Source organism: Podarcis liolepis (genome assembly GCF_965112155.1).
Source record: "Podarcis liolepis genome assembly, chromosome: 6".
Taxonomy (NCBI): domain Eukaryota; kingdom Metazoa; phylum Chordata; class Lepidosauria; order Squamata; family Lacertidae; genus Podarcis; species Podarcis liolepis.
In genome coordinates this window covers 6224187-6240449 of record NC_139559.1, presented here as the reverse complement: position 1 = coordinate 6240449, position 16263 = coordinate 6224187, and the positions used below count along the sequence as shown (strand labels likewise).

General features: G+C 43.9%; 1 protein-coding gene across 7 annotated transcripts in view; it reads left to right on the top strand.

Annotated features, from left to right (window-relative positions):
* The first annotated feature begins 6473 nt into the window (after nucleotides 1-6473).
* Nucleotides 6474-16263, top strand: part of ZBTB46 (zinc finger and BTB domain containing 46) — a 51356-nt gene continuing 41566 nt past the window's right edge. Inside the window, exons 1-2 of one of the 7 annotated variants that reach the window (XR_014527161.1) lie at nucleotides 6475-6937; nucleotides 8390-8639. The gene's annotated coding sequence lies outside the window, so the exon portion shown is untranslated. Of the gene's footprint in view, nucleotides 6938-8031; nucleotides 8640-16263 lie in introns of those variants that run through there. The other 6 variants (XM_083507418.1, XM_083507419.1, XR_014527160.1 and 3 more) reach the window with 6 other exon arrangements.

The following is a 16263-nucleotide window of genomic DNA, read 5'->3' as shown; positions in this document are numbered from 1 at the left end:
TATTAAATTTCTTCTTTCTTTCCTTTCTTTGTTCTTTGTAACCTGTTAAAATCTTTTTTCTTCTTTTCACGTTTAAAAGTTTTGATTAGTATGTATTTGCAATATAATTCAATAATAATAATAAAAAGAATCTACACAGTGCTCCCGGTACCCATCTCACTGAGTTGGTTCAAGAGAAAGCCATTGTCACATACCCTCCAACATTTTTTCAATGAAAATAAAGGTAAAGGTAAAGGGACCCCTGACCATTAGGTCCAATCGTGACCGACTCTGGGGTTGCAGCGCTCATCTCGCTTTTCTGGCCGAGGGAGCCAGCGTACAGCTTCCAGGTCATGTGGCCAGCATGACTAAGCCACTTTGGGCTAACCAGAGCTGCACATGGAAACGCCGTTTATTTTCCCGCCGGAGTGCTACCTATTTATCTACTTGTACTTTGAGGTGCTTTCGAACTGCTAGGTTGGCAGGAGCAGGGACCGAGCAACGGGAGCTCACCCCGTCACGGGGATTCGAACCGCCGACCTGATCGGCAAGCCCAAGAGGCTCAGTGGTTTAACCCACAGTGCCACCTGCGTCCCTGCACCAAAATAGGGACAACCTATTTAATGATGATGATTTTATTATTTATACCCCACCCATTTGACTGGGTTGCCTGAGCCAGAACTTCGCTACGCAGGGCTGCCTTCAGACTTCTTCTAAAGGTTTATAGTTACTTATCTCCTTGGCTCAGGGGTCGCACAACCCCATACCCTCCAACATTTCTCCAATGAAAATAGGGATGTCCTACCATACCCCGCAACATTCCTGAGATGAAAATAGGGACATCCTAAGGAAAAGCGTTATGTTCCTGGATCAAATCAGAAACCAGGATGGCTTCTGTGAATCCGGTACTCTCCCTGGAAAATGGGGGCACTTGCAGGGTCTGAGGTCAATGATCTCAAAAGGCACTGAGAAAACATATATGAATGACAGGGTTATACACCCCACCATGTTCTTTTCCCAATAAAGGTCATCCATTACGGCAATCAAGGTTGCCTCAGTCCCATAGCCAGGCCTGAGCCCAAACTGAAATGGGTCAAGATAATCAATTTCATCCAAGAGAACTTGCAATTGTCCTGACACAACACTCTCAATCACTTTCCCCCAAAAGGGGATTACTTGAAACTAGGTGGTTGTTGCCACACACCAAAAGTAAAAAGGTAAAGGACCCTGACAGTTAAGTCAAGTCGCAGAAGACTCTGGGATTTCGGTGCTCATCTTGCTTTACAGGCTGAGGAAGCTGACGTTTGTCCACAGACAGTTTTTCTGGGTCATGTGGCCAGCATGACTAAGCTGCTTCTGGCACAATGAACACCGAAACCAGAGCAGTGCACAGAAACACCATTTACGTTCCCGCCAGAGCGGTACCTATTTATCTGCTTGCACTTTGACGTGCTTTCGAACTGCTAGGTTAGCAGGAGCTGGGACTGAGTGACGGGAGCTCACCCCATTGCGGAGATTCGAACCGCCAACCTTCTGATTGGCAAGCCCAGGAGGCTCAGTGGTTTAGACCACAGCGCCACCCGCGTCCCTCTACACCAAAAGTTTTTGTTTGTTGTTGTTTAGTCATGTCCGACTCTTTGTCACCCCATGGACCAGAGCACACCAGGCCTTCCTGTCTTCCTCTGCCTTCCGCAGTTTGGTCAAACTCATGCTAGTAGCTTCGAGAGCATTATCCAACCATCTCATCCTCTGCCGTCCCCTTCTCCTTGTGCCCTCCATCTTTCCCAACATCAGGGTTTTGGAGCCTCAGCTTCAGGATCTGTCCTTCCAGTGAGCACTCAGGGCTGATACATAAATATCTCCTTAGACTAACTCAGCTGGGAACAGCTGAGACATCCTGTCCTTGCAGGAAAATCATGGATGGACAGTACTTTTCTTCCCTCAAATCTCTGCAACTTGCACTAGCCACAGGTCGATTGTGCACCACACCCTTGTTGCTGCTGGGGCACACTCCTGGCAATAGAAGCCACTGTGTGGTTGCGAATCCTTGGCTGGAGTACAGATGATGAAAAGAATCAGGGGCCTTTACTCTCATGCGTTAAGCCTAGGGCTCAAAAAGCTTGGAAGATGCACACAGACTGTTTGTGAATCCTTCAAGTGGCAAGAAGACAACCACTTTGCAGCTTTAAAGGATTTGTTTGGAGAATACCGTATTTTTCGCTCTATAACACGCACCCGACCATAACACGCACGTAGTTTTTAGAGGAGGAAAATCCGTAGGCATGCCACCCGTAGGCATTCCCTCCATAACACGCACAGACATTTCCCCTTACTTTCTAGGAGGAAAAAAGTGAGTGAGTGTTATGGTGCAAAAAATACGGTAATTTCTCCCTTCCAAAAGGGAGGGGGACTTACCCTTTGACATTCCATGAATGTGGGGCTGGGCTTTGGAGGACGCCGTACCTTTGAGCCTAGTTCTTCCTCCCCAAACTTACACTTAATTCATTAATCAATTCATCATAATCCTGAAAGAGCTGAAAGTCATGCCAGGAGAGGCCTTGAATGCAGATCACATATGCTAAGGGCACAATGCACATCTCTTTTCTCCCCTGCTGTTATTTGCAAAAGTGATCTGTTCAAAAGTCAGCAATACCCAAATTTAAAAGAGCCAGAATGAAAATAAACGATGAGCAAATTTGGAACAACCTAGAAGAACTGGGGTGGGGAACAGGGGACTTGACCCTTCCAGCTTTTCCTAGACCCTTTGAGGGAGATTCTTCCCGGAACTCCCCTTTCCATCTCTGAGCACCCTCCCCAAGGCAAAAGTCAGGTTGCAGCTGCTGCAGCTCACAAGGGAATGATACTCGCTTGACACACAGAGCTAAAGAAATACATACCTTCTTCCAGCAGAGAAGCGGGGGGGAGGAGTAAAAAATTCTGGGGGTTGTAGGGTGGGAACTAGGGCCTGCATGCCTGAAATCAAAGACACGCAAGGGCGATGGAGGAATTCATTCCCAGAAGTGGAGGAGTCTACAGAGAAAATACAGTCATAAGCAGCTGGAATGAGAAAACCTTAAGAATGCAATTCGTAAACCACTTACTTGCAAGTGTTCTCACTGAAGCTATGCTTGGGTTGGTAAAATTATATTATTCATCATAATTTGTAATATTTTATTTTTTGGATAGAAATCACACTTCATCTACACCAGCCTTCTCCAGCTTGGTGCCCTCCAGGTGTTGTTGAACTACAACTCCCTATCAGCCAGCTGATGGGAGTTGTAGTCCAACAACACCTGGAGGGCACCAGGTTGGAGAAGGCTGATGTGCATGAGTCATACTTGGGGAACAAATGATTTCCAGCTTCACTGCTACATTGTCGGCTGCTGACCAGTCGCAAAGCTTGCAAGTAGGAGGCAGGGAAGGGAGAGGAGGGAGTGTGATGGAACAGTTTGTAAGGATGGACAGGACTTTTGTGTGAATAAATGTTTGGTGGCAGCAGCAGCCGCTGGGCAGAAGCATGGCAGAACGTGGGCCCTGCACCCTGCACTCAGTCAGTGTTGGAAGCTGGCCATAACATGCATCCTAAATAGTCTTACAATGAAGCAAGCAATTGATCCAGACCACATCACAGCTCTTGATACTGGGCGACTTCAAAGAGCTGTTGGCTGAAATGCCATGAAGTGATAAATTGGCTTTTTCATGTCCTCAATCGCGCTTTTAGATTTGCACAAGTACATGGGCTATTGCAACGGGCAAACCATGATTTATCTGACTGGCAACAGAACTCTTCCTAGCAAGAGCTGCCTTCAGCTACCCGGCAGAAAAGGCTGCTGAGAAAAAACTATGTCGGCCTTGAAAGACAGCTTTGTTGCATTAATCAATTTGTATTGATCTTCTTTTCTTAAAATAAAGACGTTCAGAGTGCAATGAATGAGCGGATCTGAAGGACAGTTAACAAAATTCACTCAGGCTTTCAAGCGAAGCTGCGGCGGCTTTTGCATGCGTGAAACGATGTTTCTTCACTCTTGCACAGATATTGATCCAATGTCTGTTTTCGCTGGGGCCATACCTGCCGAAAGTTACAATCCATTACATATGGATGCCACGGACAGCGAATGGCTCTACTCACTCAGGCAGAGTAACACCAGGATTTGGTACCAGGGCCTAGCATAAGATTACGCTTTCAGATTTAAAAAAGAAAAAGGGGGGGAAAGAAAATGCTTTAAGTGAAGGGCTCAGGTTCATAGAATCATAGAATTGGGAGGGACCACAGAGACCATCTATTCTATTCCAACTCCGTGCAATGCAGTAAATATTTTCCCAACGTGGGGCTGGAACCCACAACCCTGAGATTAAGTGTCTGATGCTCTAGTACTGACTGAGCTACAGGCTGAAGCAGAAGTGGGACCTGCAACAAAATGTGTTCCTGGTCAGAATTCCAGCCAGCCTTTTCCAGAATACTCCATACTGTCACCAGCCCAGTTTTCAACCAATTCCTCAGACTTTCACTCAGGATTCCCCCATGCCCACTGAGCATGCTCAGTTTTTATTGGCAGTTTCTGGGGTGTCACCCCATTAGTTTATTTTCCTCGTGTGTGTGTGTGTGTGAGAGAGAGAGAGAGGGGGGGGGACTTCTGCAAACCTCTGGGTTCTCCTGAACATGCTGGTATCTCCCTCTTCTGCATGGATGGTGCTGTTTTGGCTACGTAAGGGCTGGCACTCAGAGAACTGAGATCACTATTGGCATAAACAAGTGTGCCCTGTAACAAAATGTTGCTGTGCATCCCTGATGTGCATGTATTATATTACCTGAGCCCTGTGGCTGAGGGGCTTAGTCAGCATGAATGACAGGAGTCTAGGCTTTAACTTCATGCGTGAAATTTAGTTTCTGAACATTTTAAAACTAGCTGCATGCATGTCAAATGAGCACGAGGCTTCTGAATGCAACTGGGCTGCGTGATTTGGAGGAAGTCTGATGAGGCAATTTGAGTAAATTGACCTTTTCTGCAACCCACAGACTCCTCCACCCTGCAGTTTGGACAATAAACTGCATTTGTTTTAGAATTTGCTGCAGCAGGTTTATAGTGAGCTAGAAAGTTAGAACTAAGTTAGAAAGAGCAGGAACAATTATCTCTTGTGGCTGGTTTTAGGGGTGGTGTAGCTGTAATGAGATTTGACACCAGTATATCTACTCTTCCATTCCTGACACTCTTAACCACAGTGGCATAAATTAGCGTATAGATTTGAAAGGTGAACATGATTAAAAAAGAGGTAATGGAAAGACTGTAGCATATTTTATTAAACTTCAGAACTCTATTATATGCTTATTCTCTGATGTATTTGCATAGACAGGAAGCCATTATTACTTTTTGCACTTCTTTTTAAAACCCAAAACTTGATTTCCCCTCCTGTAGGCAGGTGTTTTAGCCATCTCAGCATATGGAGCACTGTTCTTGAGGGTGTAAGTTTGGCTTTTATCAGGCCAGCTGTTTGACTTCAGCATTTTGGTTCAGCATGGACTGAATTTTGAAATTAAAAAACAAAACACAGCTAGGATGTGGAGGATACCAAAATTATTTTATTCGGCAAACACACACACTTTATAGATCAGGAAGTTTTCAAAGTTGCACAGACAGGTTTTTTTCTTTTTTGAAGTTAGGAAAGGCTGAGAGTTGGTCTCCTTGGAACACATTGATATATATATCAGTTCTGAACTTCCCGGCTGTTAATGTAAAGCTGAAAATTATATTGTTTCGCGACACGTCAGGTATTCCTGCCATATTGTGGAATTTATGTGCATAAGTTATTAGACAGCTTTGAAGAACTCACATTATTGGGGGCGGGATTTTCCCCAATTTATTTATTTGTTTGTTAAATAAATTACATGTGCATTTGCACGGATGGGTGAATTCTATGAAACTCAGCTGGCTTCCAAATTGTTGTTCTTTTAAAGAGGCAGTTGCTATATATCCAGATCATCTCTTCTCGCTCTGCTTTTGATTTTTGTGGTGGCTTGTGAGTTACTGAGCGTCTGTCGGATCCCTTCTTGCAACGTGCGTTTAAGCACCACGGCACGATGCATTTCCTTTTAATTTCGCCAAGCCCCTCACGGCGAGGAGGAAAGCAGCTACGTGCGCGAATCCCCCCTCACTTCGCTTCACTGTCCCCCTACATTAAGCCCTCGCCGCAATGTTAGAGGGCGTGAAGGACAGCGGTGGCAGGAGGGGAGGAAAGGCCCTGACCGTTGCCAGGGAGACAGAAGCCCCAACTTGCCCTTGGCAACAGTCTTGTCAGGCTCGGCTTCGTCCCATGATGCTCAGCGGCCTCCTTCCCCCCCCCTCCTCCCGCCCGCGCGCAACCAACCCTCGTGTCCGGCAAGCTTGACAGTTGCGCTCCCACCTCGCGCGCTCTCTCAATCCCCTGCCGGCGCGAGGGGAGGCCGGGTGAGCGGGCCCTCAACCGACAGAAAGAAAGAGAGGGGGGAAAAAAAAAGACTCCGCGTGGGTGTGGCTTAGGGAGGCCTGTGCTCAGCTACGCCCAATCAGCGACGCGGCTGCCGCACTTCTCCTTCCCCCTCAGCTCTTCCTTTTCCACAGGAGCCCCGCCCACCCTTCGCTTGGCCACGCCCACCTCTAGTTGTGGGGGGTTTTTTATTGCCGGCTCGAGCGCGGCGGCCCCTCCCCCCTCTAGGGCCAAGTTGTGAGGGGAAGTGGAGCGCGCGCGCCTCCTTTCCCTCAGGAGGGGGGGGGCAGGGAAGAAAGCGAGGCGGGAGCGCGCACCAGCTCGCTCTCTTTCCCTCCCCACATATCTCTCTCTCCCCCCCCTCAACAACCGTCCCCTCTCTCTCTTTCTCTTCGCCCGACCCCCCCCCACCCCTTTCACACAACTCATGAAGAGAAAGACGCGGAGTGTGACCGTGTGGAGCCAGCGCTCCGGCCGCGCTCCTCATGAAGCGCAGGTAAGAGAGAGAGAGAGAGAGAGAGATGGGCAGGCAGGCAGAATAAACAAACAAAACAATTTTTTTAAAATAAAAAAAAACCGCTTTCCATTTATACATCTTACAAGGTTAACAATAATATCACCACCCCTTTATTTCCTTCTTCCCCCGTGGTCGACGGCGACCGCTTTCTCTGCCCTGAGGCGATGGTGTCTGTAAATTGGGGGGTGGGGGGAGTTGTTAGGTGGTTGTTGTTTCCTAATAGCCTTAAGCGCTCTACAAAAACTTGCCTTTTTTATTTTATTTCTTTTAAAAAACGCGCCGTCCCTACTTCTTAACCGCATTGGGTTGCGCTCCCGCTCGCGATACTTTTTCCTTCTCTTTATTTCTAGGAAAAGTATGTTTTAGAAGACCTGGCAACTCGGTCCCCTCGGATCTCTGGGTGTATTTATTTATGGCGCGCAGCAGCGCATTTTCAAAGTCTCCCATTAACCTAGTTCCCTGTAGGGAGATTTTTGCGTTTTTCTGGGGGGGGGGACTTGTCCCCCCCGCTATCACTACCACACACCCCTTCTCTCTAGATAGTATGGGGTGAGTGATTTTATATATATAAATATAGATATGCAGGTTTTGGTGTCCTCGGGTGTCTTCCCGTGTAAAAGTTGGGGTGTCTAGGCGACGTTTCGACGAGGTCTCACTCGTCATCTTCAGGCTGGTGCTTTCGGCTTCTTGTTACTGGAACAGCTCTGTTCCAGTAACAAGAAGCCGAAAGCACCAGCCTGAAGATGACGAGTGAGACCTCGTCGAAACGTCGCCTAGACACCCCAACTTTTACACGGGAAGACACCCGAGGACACCAAAACCTGCATTCCTGTACCCGTGAAAATCTACGAAAACAAATATAGATATATAGATATATATAGATATATATATATACACACACATACTATGGATGGGGTTTCCTTTGGGGGACAGCAGAGAAGAGAAATTGACCTTTGGGGGGCAGTTGAATGAGGGCATCGGGTTCCCTTCTCCCCCCTCCTCCTGCCCCACCTCTCTTAACTGAAGGCAAAGGATACTCGTTTCGCCCCCCCCCCTGTCATGGATTTTAGCCCCCCCATGGGAGGTTCGTGGGGGCCGCGCGTCCTCCTTGCGCACGGCGCACGCACGCTGTGCCTGTTCCCTGAGATATGCTGGAAGGGCAGCTGGGTAAAATCCCAGCTGGAGGGTGGGACGTGGTTGGGGGGCGGTTTGCTGAGATGACTTTCCCACCCCCCTGTGTGTGGAAGGGGCATGGAGCTCCTCTGATCTTCCTTCACCTCGGGACATGATGCCTTATTTGGGGCTAGGTGGGTGGATAGATGGGGGACAGCTCTGTGACTGGCAGGGTTTAACCCCCCTCCCTGCTTCTCTCCCACCCCCTCTCTCCTCCTCTTCTCCCCCCACCCCACCCCTCCCTCTAACCTCCAAAAGGGGAATTTTCCAGCTGGTAATTTCTGCTGCGTCAACACCCAGCTCAAGGGAGTGGAGAGGAGACAAGGGGGCATTTTAACAGCAGCTCCACTTCGTGAAATAGCAAGCCTTTCCATTCTGGTTTGATAATTTTATTTGAAAAGCAAACAAAAACCACCCCACAGCGTTTAAAAATAAGCATCTGTGCAAGTTGGACCCAAGAGCTTGACAAGAGAGAGTGGCTCAAAACTGCTTGGAAGAAAGGGATGAGGTAATAATACTGGTGAAACATGTTGTATATTTCTCCTTCGCTTGCTTTCTCTTTCTGCCTCTCTAAAGCCAGGCCTGTTTGGGGTTATTGTCTCCCCCTGAAGTCAGGCACCGATCGGCTGGCCTTCCTCCATTTTAATTGCAAGCTGAAATATTGGTAGTGACCCTGTATATTTTTAAAAACCCAGTCTTCAGAATAATGCTTTCCCTGCCTAAAGCTGGAGGACTACATAATATGCTTGTGATAAGTAAGGGAATTGATTTGAAAATGTTGCATACAGGTAGGGAACATTTTATGAAGGGGGTGTCAACACCCCAAAAGAATAATTTGTAGGGAGAGTAAAAGGTTTCCTTTAAAAAACAACAACCTAAAGGTGATGGTAGAAGTTTTTAAGTTGTAGATTGCCTTTTTGTGTCTGTAAATAGGTTGTCAGTTCTGTAAAAGTCATGCAAGTAGCATCTGATAACTCAATCCCAGACGGCAAATAAGGAATGAACCAGATTTCCAGGACTGTTAACAGTGGGAGGATTCCTTCAATTTAAAGACAGCTCCTTATTGCTTGCTGTACTGCTGGAGAGCCAGAAATAGATATAATAGAACTATTGTATGCAGTAATGTATTTTTGATGTGTCAAGAAATATAGAAACAAAGGGCAGTTTTACTAGGAGATATTTCTTAAAATTAGCTTTCTCTGTATTCAAAGTATTTATTTAGCCTGGATTAGAGACAAGGTTATTATCAGCAGTGTTTATATATATGCTAATAAGGAAGTGTGTTTTGCAAACAGTGTTTTGCAGGCACCTGTACTGAAGTTATTGTATGCATTTTAATACTTGAGTCATTTCAAATGTTTAGTTGCATTTTCTAAATATATGTTGTACACTAGCATTTTAAGTACCAGTACATATACTGTAACTTGGTTCCCTACTTTTACTGCTTCTATTTTAAGGGGCTTTCTTTGAGAAGAGTATTCTATTTTGGTAAAAGGGAAAGCTAGACACGGCTTTCTTGCCACGAGACAGACAAAAGCTGCAGTTTTACACAAACTTTGGAAATTGCACAATATCCCCCCCCCCCCCCGCCAGCTCGGTGAACTAAAGTTTGGCAGTTTATACTGTGTCACTTTAAATACAGTAGTATTTCAGGGATAAAGGGAACCACTCTTAGCATTTGACAGCCAATTCTGTTTTATTGATTGGCGGTGCTGAACTGAATTAATAGCAGTTGAATGCAGCTATTGCTTGTCAAGTTCTCAGTCTTGTAGTCCTTTCATGATATGGGGTGTGTATGCATTTAGAGTCTTAGACTTTAGAGCTTACTGTTAACCACAGTTTTCCACATAGTGAAAAATTATCCTCTGGTGTATTACAAGTTAACAAAGGAGAGCCTTATGGGACAGACAGGATCTACAAAACAGTATCCAGGTCTTGATTAACTAGAACTTGTATTTCTCCATCCTGAAAATAATGAGCAAATCTGACAGTGAAATCCTAATGCATGTTTACTTAGAAGTAGGTTTTGCTGTGTTCAGTTAAGCTTACTCCCTAGTAAGTGTGTTTAGGCTTGCGGTATGAGATACTAGTGTTGATTGTTATTTAAATGGATGATGAAAAGCTAATTTTGCTGTTAGTAGACTACTTATTGGAATCATTGTTACAGCTTTTGATTAGGCTATGATGTCCTGTTTACTCCATGAAGCCATATCTAAATAAGTGAGAATGATACAATTATGCATTGTAAATTAATTGGATCTGTTTCTTCTTTTTCATATGACATTATTTGCTAATTAAACAGACATAATAACTATTTTAATAAATGATGTATGGCAATATACAGGTCAGATTTTGGAATTTCAGAGAACAGAGGAAATGGGCCACATTGTCCCTATGGCTTGTGTTTTCTAGGACATCCATACAGTAGAGCCAATGTCCTTCTCTTCCAGGTTGTATATTAGAAAAGCTTTCTGAGTAGCTTACAGAAACAACCTTGGCATACTTTATTGGGTGGATAGCCTAAGCGAAGTGAGGCTTCAAACCTAACCTACTTACCTGAGTTCCTGGGAGTAAACCTCGTTGAATTGAATGAGACTTACTTTTGAGTAGACACTGCTAGGATTGCAGCCTTAATTACAAACTGTAGGTGCCTGCTTGGTCTGGTATTGTTTTGATATTGGCTCGACATACTCTAAAATACATTTCTTCTTGCCTTTACTTCCTCATGAAAGCTTTTGCTTTTCATTGCAATATTCACCATTCCTTCAAGGTTTTAATAATACAAGTACAGTATGCATAGTTTTTGTTTCATAACTTTTTGCCTTTCTAGCTTCTTAAATCAAAATTATTTTCATGAACAGCCCACATCTCCTGAGCAGTGATCCTTTTTTCAGCTGAGTTCTGTTTGCTTCTTTTAGCAACATGGCTTTCCTGCATTATTTGTAGTGTGAACTAATCCTTGTTACTATATTCTTAATTTAATTGGTAAATAAAAGGATAAAAGGGGCTTAGTTTAAATCTCAAAAGGCTCCCTGAAATTCAAATAGTTATCCTTTACACTTATAATTCCCTGAACTCTGAAGCTTTGTACCTATGCCAGAAAACTTTGACACCCTGCACAATAGGATTAGCTGAATATTTGTTGTGTACTCAAATGGTTGTTGTCTTATCTTAAACTAGGCAGTTTAAAGGTAAGACATAGTAGGCTTCCCAATCAATTGATCAGTTTCCCCCCAAAATGGAAAGAATGCAAAATTAAATTCTTAAAGTATGTAGTAATTCACAGAAGCTAGCATAATGGATTTGCCAATAATAAATCCCGCTAAACTAATATTATCTCTATCTTGTATCACTTTACTAGGAAACTTAGTAGACACTGGGAATTATGTGGATACAGTTTAGCTTGATTTCAGCAAAGCACTTGACAAAACTTCTCTGTGATGTTTTGGTTAGCGTTCAGAGAAAGCTGCACAATAGTACCATCAGATTCACAGCTGGTTGCAAAACAGTATTTGAAGTGGAAAGGGATCTCAACACAATTGTTCCCAAGTGCCTTCTCAGACAGACACTATGGAACTTACAGATCTCCATAGTCTTCTGGGGAGTTGTGGGCAATGAAACAGGATGGACTATGGTGTAGCACAAGTTGGGTAAATCCTGAAAGACATATGACTGAACACAGCTAATGAGCATACAGTTGTGGTTACTATGTGGCAGTGATGGCAGTGAAGAGCTTCACCTCTGCCACCATTGCAGCTTGCAGTAGGCATCCAAAATCTTATACACACAGTGAAGGGGCCATTTGTATCTGTCCCGATAAAGGAGATGATTGGAGGCATTCTGTGACTAATTCGCTAAGCACTTTGAAGATAAAATTGCTTGAATCCATACAGAATTAGATACTGTAGTTAGGACTAGTCTTGTGGATGTGTCCAGAACATCATCTGGTTAAGTTTTATTGAATCAGTTTCAGTTATTATGGCCTGAGGATGTGGGCAAGCTTAAAGGGATTCAGCCTACTGCATGTCTCCTTTGGTAATAAAAGCTAATGTTGAGGGCTGAGAAGGTGCCAGTGGCTTTAAAAGAGGCACTTTCTTTAAACCTGTAGTTGTTAAATAAATACCGCTCCTTGGGCAAGGTGCTTAAGAAATTGATGGTGGTGCACCACCAATTTCAATCCCATTCAGTCCTGTCTGAATCAGGAGAAATAGTGCAGGTGCTGACCTGATATTTCAAGGTGGTAATGGGCTAGGTATGGGTCAGTAAACTGAATCCAGACATAATGGAGATGCTATGGGTGGGCTTTTATGGGGTTTGGTAAGACAGCCTGTCCTGGATGGGATAGTCCCTTTAAGGAACAGGTCTGTAGCCTGGGTATGTGTACACTTCCGGAGTCATCTTTGTCACTTGAAAGTCAGGTGGCTTCATGATTAGAAGTGATTGTTCCCAGTTATTGATGGTTCACCAGACATAGCCTTTCCTGGACAGGGATAGCTCTGATAGTTTTCGGATTGGACTATTATATTGCAATACATTCTTATGTGGAGTTGCCCTTCAGTGGTCTGGAATTTGCAACTGGGAAGTGCCAATGGTTGCTCACACCTATTTTGAAATACTTGCACTAGCTGCCAGTTGTCTTTCAGGTGCTTATGATGACATTTAAAGCCCTGAATGGCCTGGGTCCCAAATATCTGAAAAAACACCTCCTCCCATACCCTGCTCTATGATTTGCAGATAAAATTATTTTGGTGGTTCCTAAACCTAATGTGGTCCACGGTGTAGGTGCTTGTGGCAGGACATTCTCTGAAGTGTATCCACACCAATGGAATGAACTATCCTTCCATACCTCAGCCTTACTTGCTTTCCACTGGTAGTTGAAGATGTACCAGTACTTCTTTGTCTAGTGGGGCAGGGGTAGTGTTGAGATTCACTGTAGAACTGGGTATAAGGGTTTTTTTTTGTTTGTTTTTTGCTGTTGCTGCTGCCTGCAATTTTTTACTGTAAATTTAATTGATGAATTTCATTTTGTTTCTACAATGTTAAGTTTTGGGCTATTTTTTTTCTTATACATATTCTGCTCTGGCATCTTTGAGTGAAGGAGGTATATAAATTACATATTGTTAGAATAAGTTTAAAATAAATAGTATTATTAGATAAGTACAATTAAGGGGCAGGATTCTCCTAACAAGCCTTATCGGGGAAGTGTGATGCAAGGACTTCCACAAAAGTGCTTTCCCCCACACCAGAATTAGCTTGGGGAGGGGCATCGAGAGAACCTCCAGAACAGTTCATGGTAGGAGGATCATTCTGTCTGCTAAGCTGAATTGCTTGTGCAGATGGAATGTTTGTCATAGGGCAATGTTGAGTTCCACTCAGGGTTTTTTGACTCACCTCCAGCATTCACTTTCATATCCACATGGAAGTGTCCAGCAAAAATATTTTGACTGGTGTGTGGCATGATAAATCCAGGCTGCTTCCATCGGGAGCCATAAATAAATTCTTAGATCCACAGTAATTTGCTATCTACTCACGGGCAAAATTGTTGGTGTTTGACATGTCTGCTGGAGGTTTATACACATCTTTCTTTTATGTGGTCTTGGGTTCCACAGAGACACAAATTGTACATTGGGCATTTAGCAAGAAGCTGGTCCTGACTGTTGAAACTCCTGGCCGTGGGGTGGGGGGATCTGAGAAATCACGGGCCTATTAGCTTAACATCTGTTCCATAAAACTTGGTGGAAAACATTATTAAAGAAGCATATAGAGGAAGAAGCCTTTCTGCATAAGGACCAGTGTGGCTTCCACAAGGGCGCATCATGACTAACCTTTTAGAGTTCTTGGAGAGTCTTAATAAGTAGTTAATTTAATTCTCATCTGACCCATGCCTGATCTATTGGCCTTTACAGTCTCTGGCCATGGTTGAGGCAGAACTTGGGGACATCAGTTAAAGCTCAGATTAACTAAGGCAGAGAATAGTTGGTTGGTAGGCCATTTTGAATGGGAGAAACTTGCTAGTTACTGTTGAAGTTGGTTCTCCTGTGGTCATGCATTCTTGGGTTATGTCCCTGGCATTTTAATCTTCAGATTGTAGTTTAGAGCAGCCACAGTCTTTCAAACAACTTTTGTGAGAAGGCTGAGACCTCTTTCAGATTGCTACATCTCAATGGTTACTACAGTAGCAAGCATGGTTTTTTGTATGCACATCTGGTGGTGGAAGTTAATGTAGAATGTGGTGGCTGAGGTTTGCTGACAAAGTCAGCTTCTATGACTCCATTCCTCTACATGCCAAAATTTAAGATTTGATTTACTGTATCTCCCATTTCTGTCCTCCAATGTTTTCTGTTGCGTTTGCTTGGAGTACCATTCTCCCCCAACAGCTTCGTGGGCCTTTCCTGTCTGATTACTCTCTTGCATTCACCTATCATTTTGTGTCAAATTTCATTTCCATAATTGTGTTGAAATCAGCGATGCCTTATACAGACAACTACTGGTAAGTGTGGCAATTGGCAAGACATCTATAAAGAAGTTGACACACTGGGACCTGCATGCATTATGAACTCTATCTACTTTTTCTTGCACTGCCAAAGAAATAATCTTTGTGTGACTGTGCTTTCTATGAACCAAAAGCTCACAGCAAAAGTATGTAGGATGAAGTACTGAAACTTCTGCTATCAGAATTTTACCAGAATTGTAGGTCAGGGGTCACCAACCTAAGGCCCATGGGCCAGAAGCAGCCCGTGGAGGTCGTTTGACTGGTCCATGAGCTGCCCCTGAACTGAGCTGCCCACTCGCGCGCTGTGATAAATCAGTGTGGCATGGGGACTCGCTTCCGCAGCGCCGGAAATCGCATCTGCGTACTCGCAGACTCCAAAAATCACATCTGTGTAGAACTAAAAATCACAGGCGCGCATGGAAGATCCAGCCCACAGAGGGATCTCCACAGGAAGATAAACCTTGCTGACCCCTGTTGTAGGTGGACTGGATATTTAATGAGTAGGGATGATACCAGAACTCTTTTGCTGGTTTTGTAGTATCTTATTTTTTTATTTTTTTTTGGCTTTATGATAATATTCTTTATTAAAGTGCAAGGAAGATAAGAAATCCAAATACTTCCCATTTTAAGTCTCATTTCTGTGAAGTGTAGGAATGTGGGAAGCTGCTTTATATCAAGTCAGATCCTTAATCCAGCTGGCTTAGTATTGTTGACAGTGACTGGCAGCCATTCTCCAGAGTTTCAGACAGGAGCCCTTCCCAGTCCTATCTGAAGACGCGAGAGATTGAACTTGGAAGCTTTTGCATGCAATGTTAGTTCCCCTGCTGCAAACCTAACCACAGTCACTTTGATGGAGTGCATACTGCCAAATAATCACATAGCTTAAAGTAAGCTAGTATCTTTGGCTAGCTTCTATTTTTAATTTTTAGTAATGGTTTAACAAATCTAATTCATCTCAAATATCAGGGGGAGGTGGGGAAGAAAGGAGCATTGACTTCCATAATTGAATGTTGTTGTGCTTTGTCCAGATGTCTAATGGAACTTAGAAGACGTGGGTTGACTGTATCTGGACATCTTGTGATCTCTCTTTCTCTCCCCCCACTTCTCTTTCTGAAAGACTGTTGCAGAATAGCTTTTGCACATAAATTCGTTAACAAAATTCACTGTTACAGTTTTATTGTGTGATACCTATCCATCCATCCATCCATCCATCCAGGGGTCTGCCTACTTTTTACATATCCAGAAACTGTAGAAAGTACACTTGTAGTGGATGGAGAAAAATGAAAAATAATCAAAGCAGAGATGCAGAAATTTTCTGACTACAGACACCTATATTGCAGTTATATCATGTTCTATTGTTGCTCTGGCTTTAAAAGTTTCACACATTGCCAATTAATCTGTTTAAACATATCATATTTCTACTAGAGATAAATTTGATTTGTGATGAGAAAAAAAGTTGTGTTTATAAAACTGGAATATACAAAATGGAATAATTGAACTTGAAATAAATTTTGATGAACTATTGCTAGCTTGGCAGGGAAACTAGATGTTACTGCAGCTAACATTTGTGTCAGAACCCATGTAACTTATTTCCCTGTTTAAAAATGTAGGGGTGTTGAAAGTAAAGCATGGGTGGGGG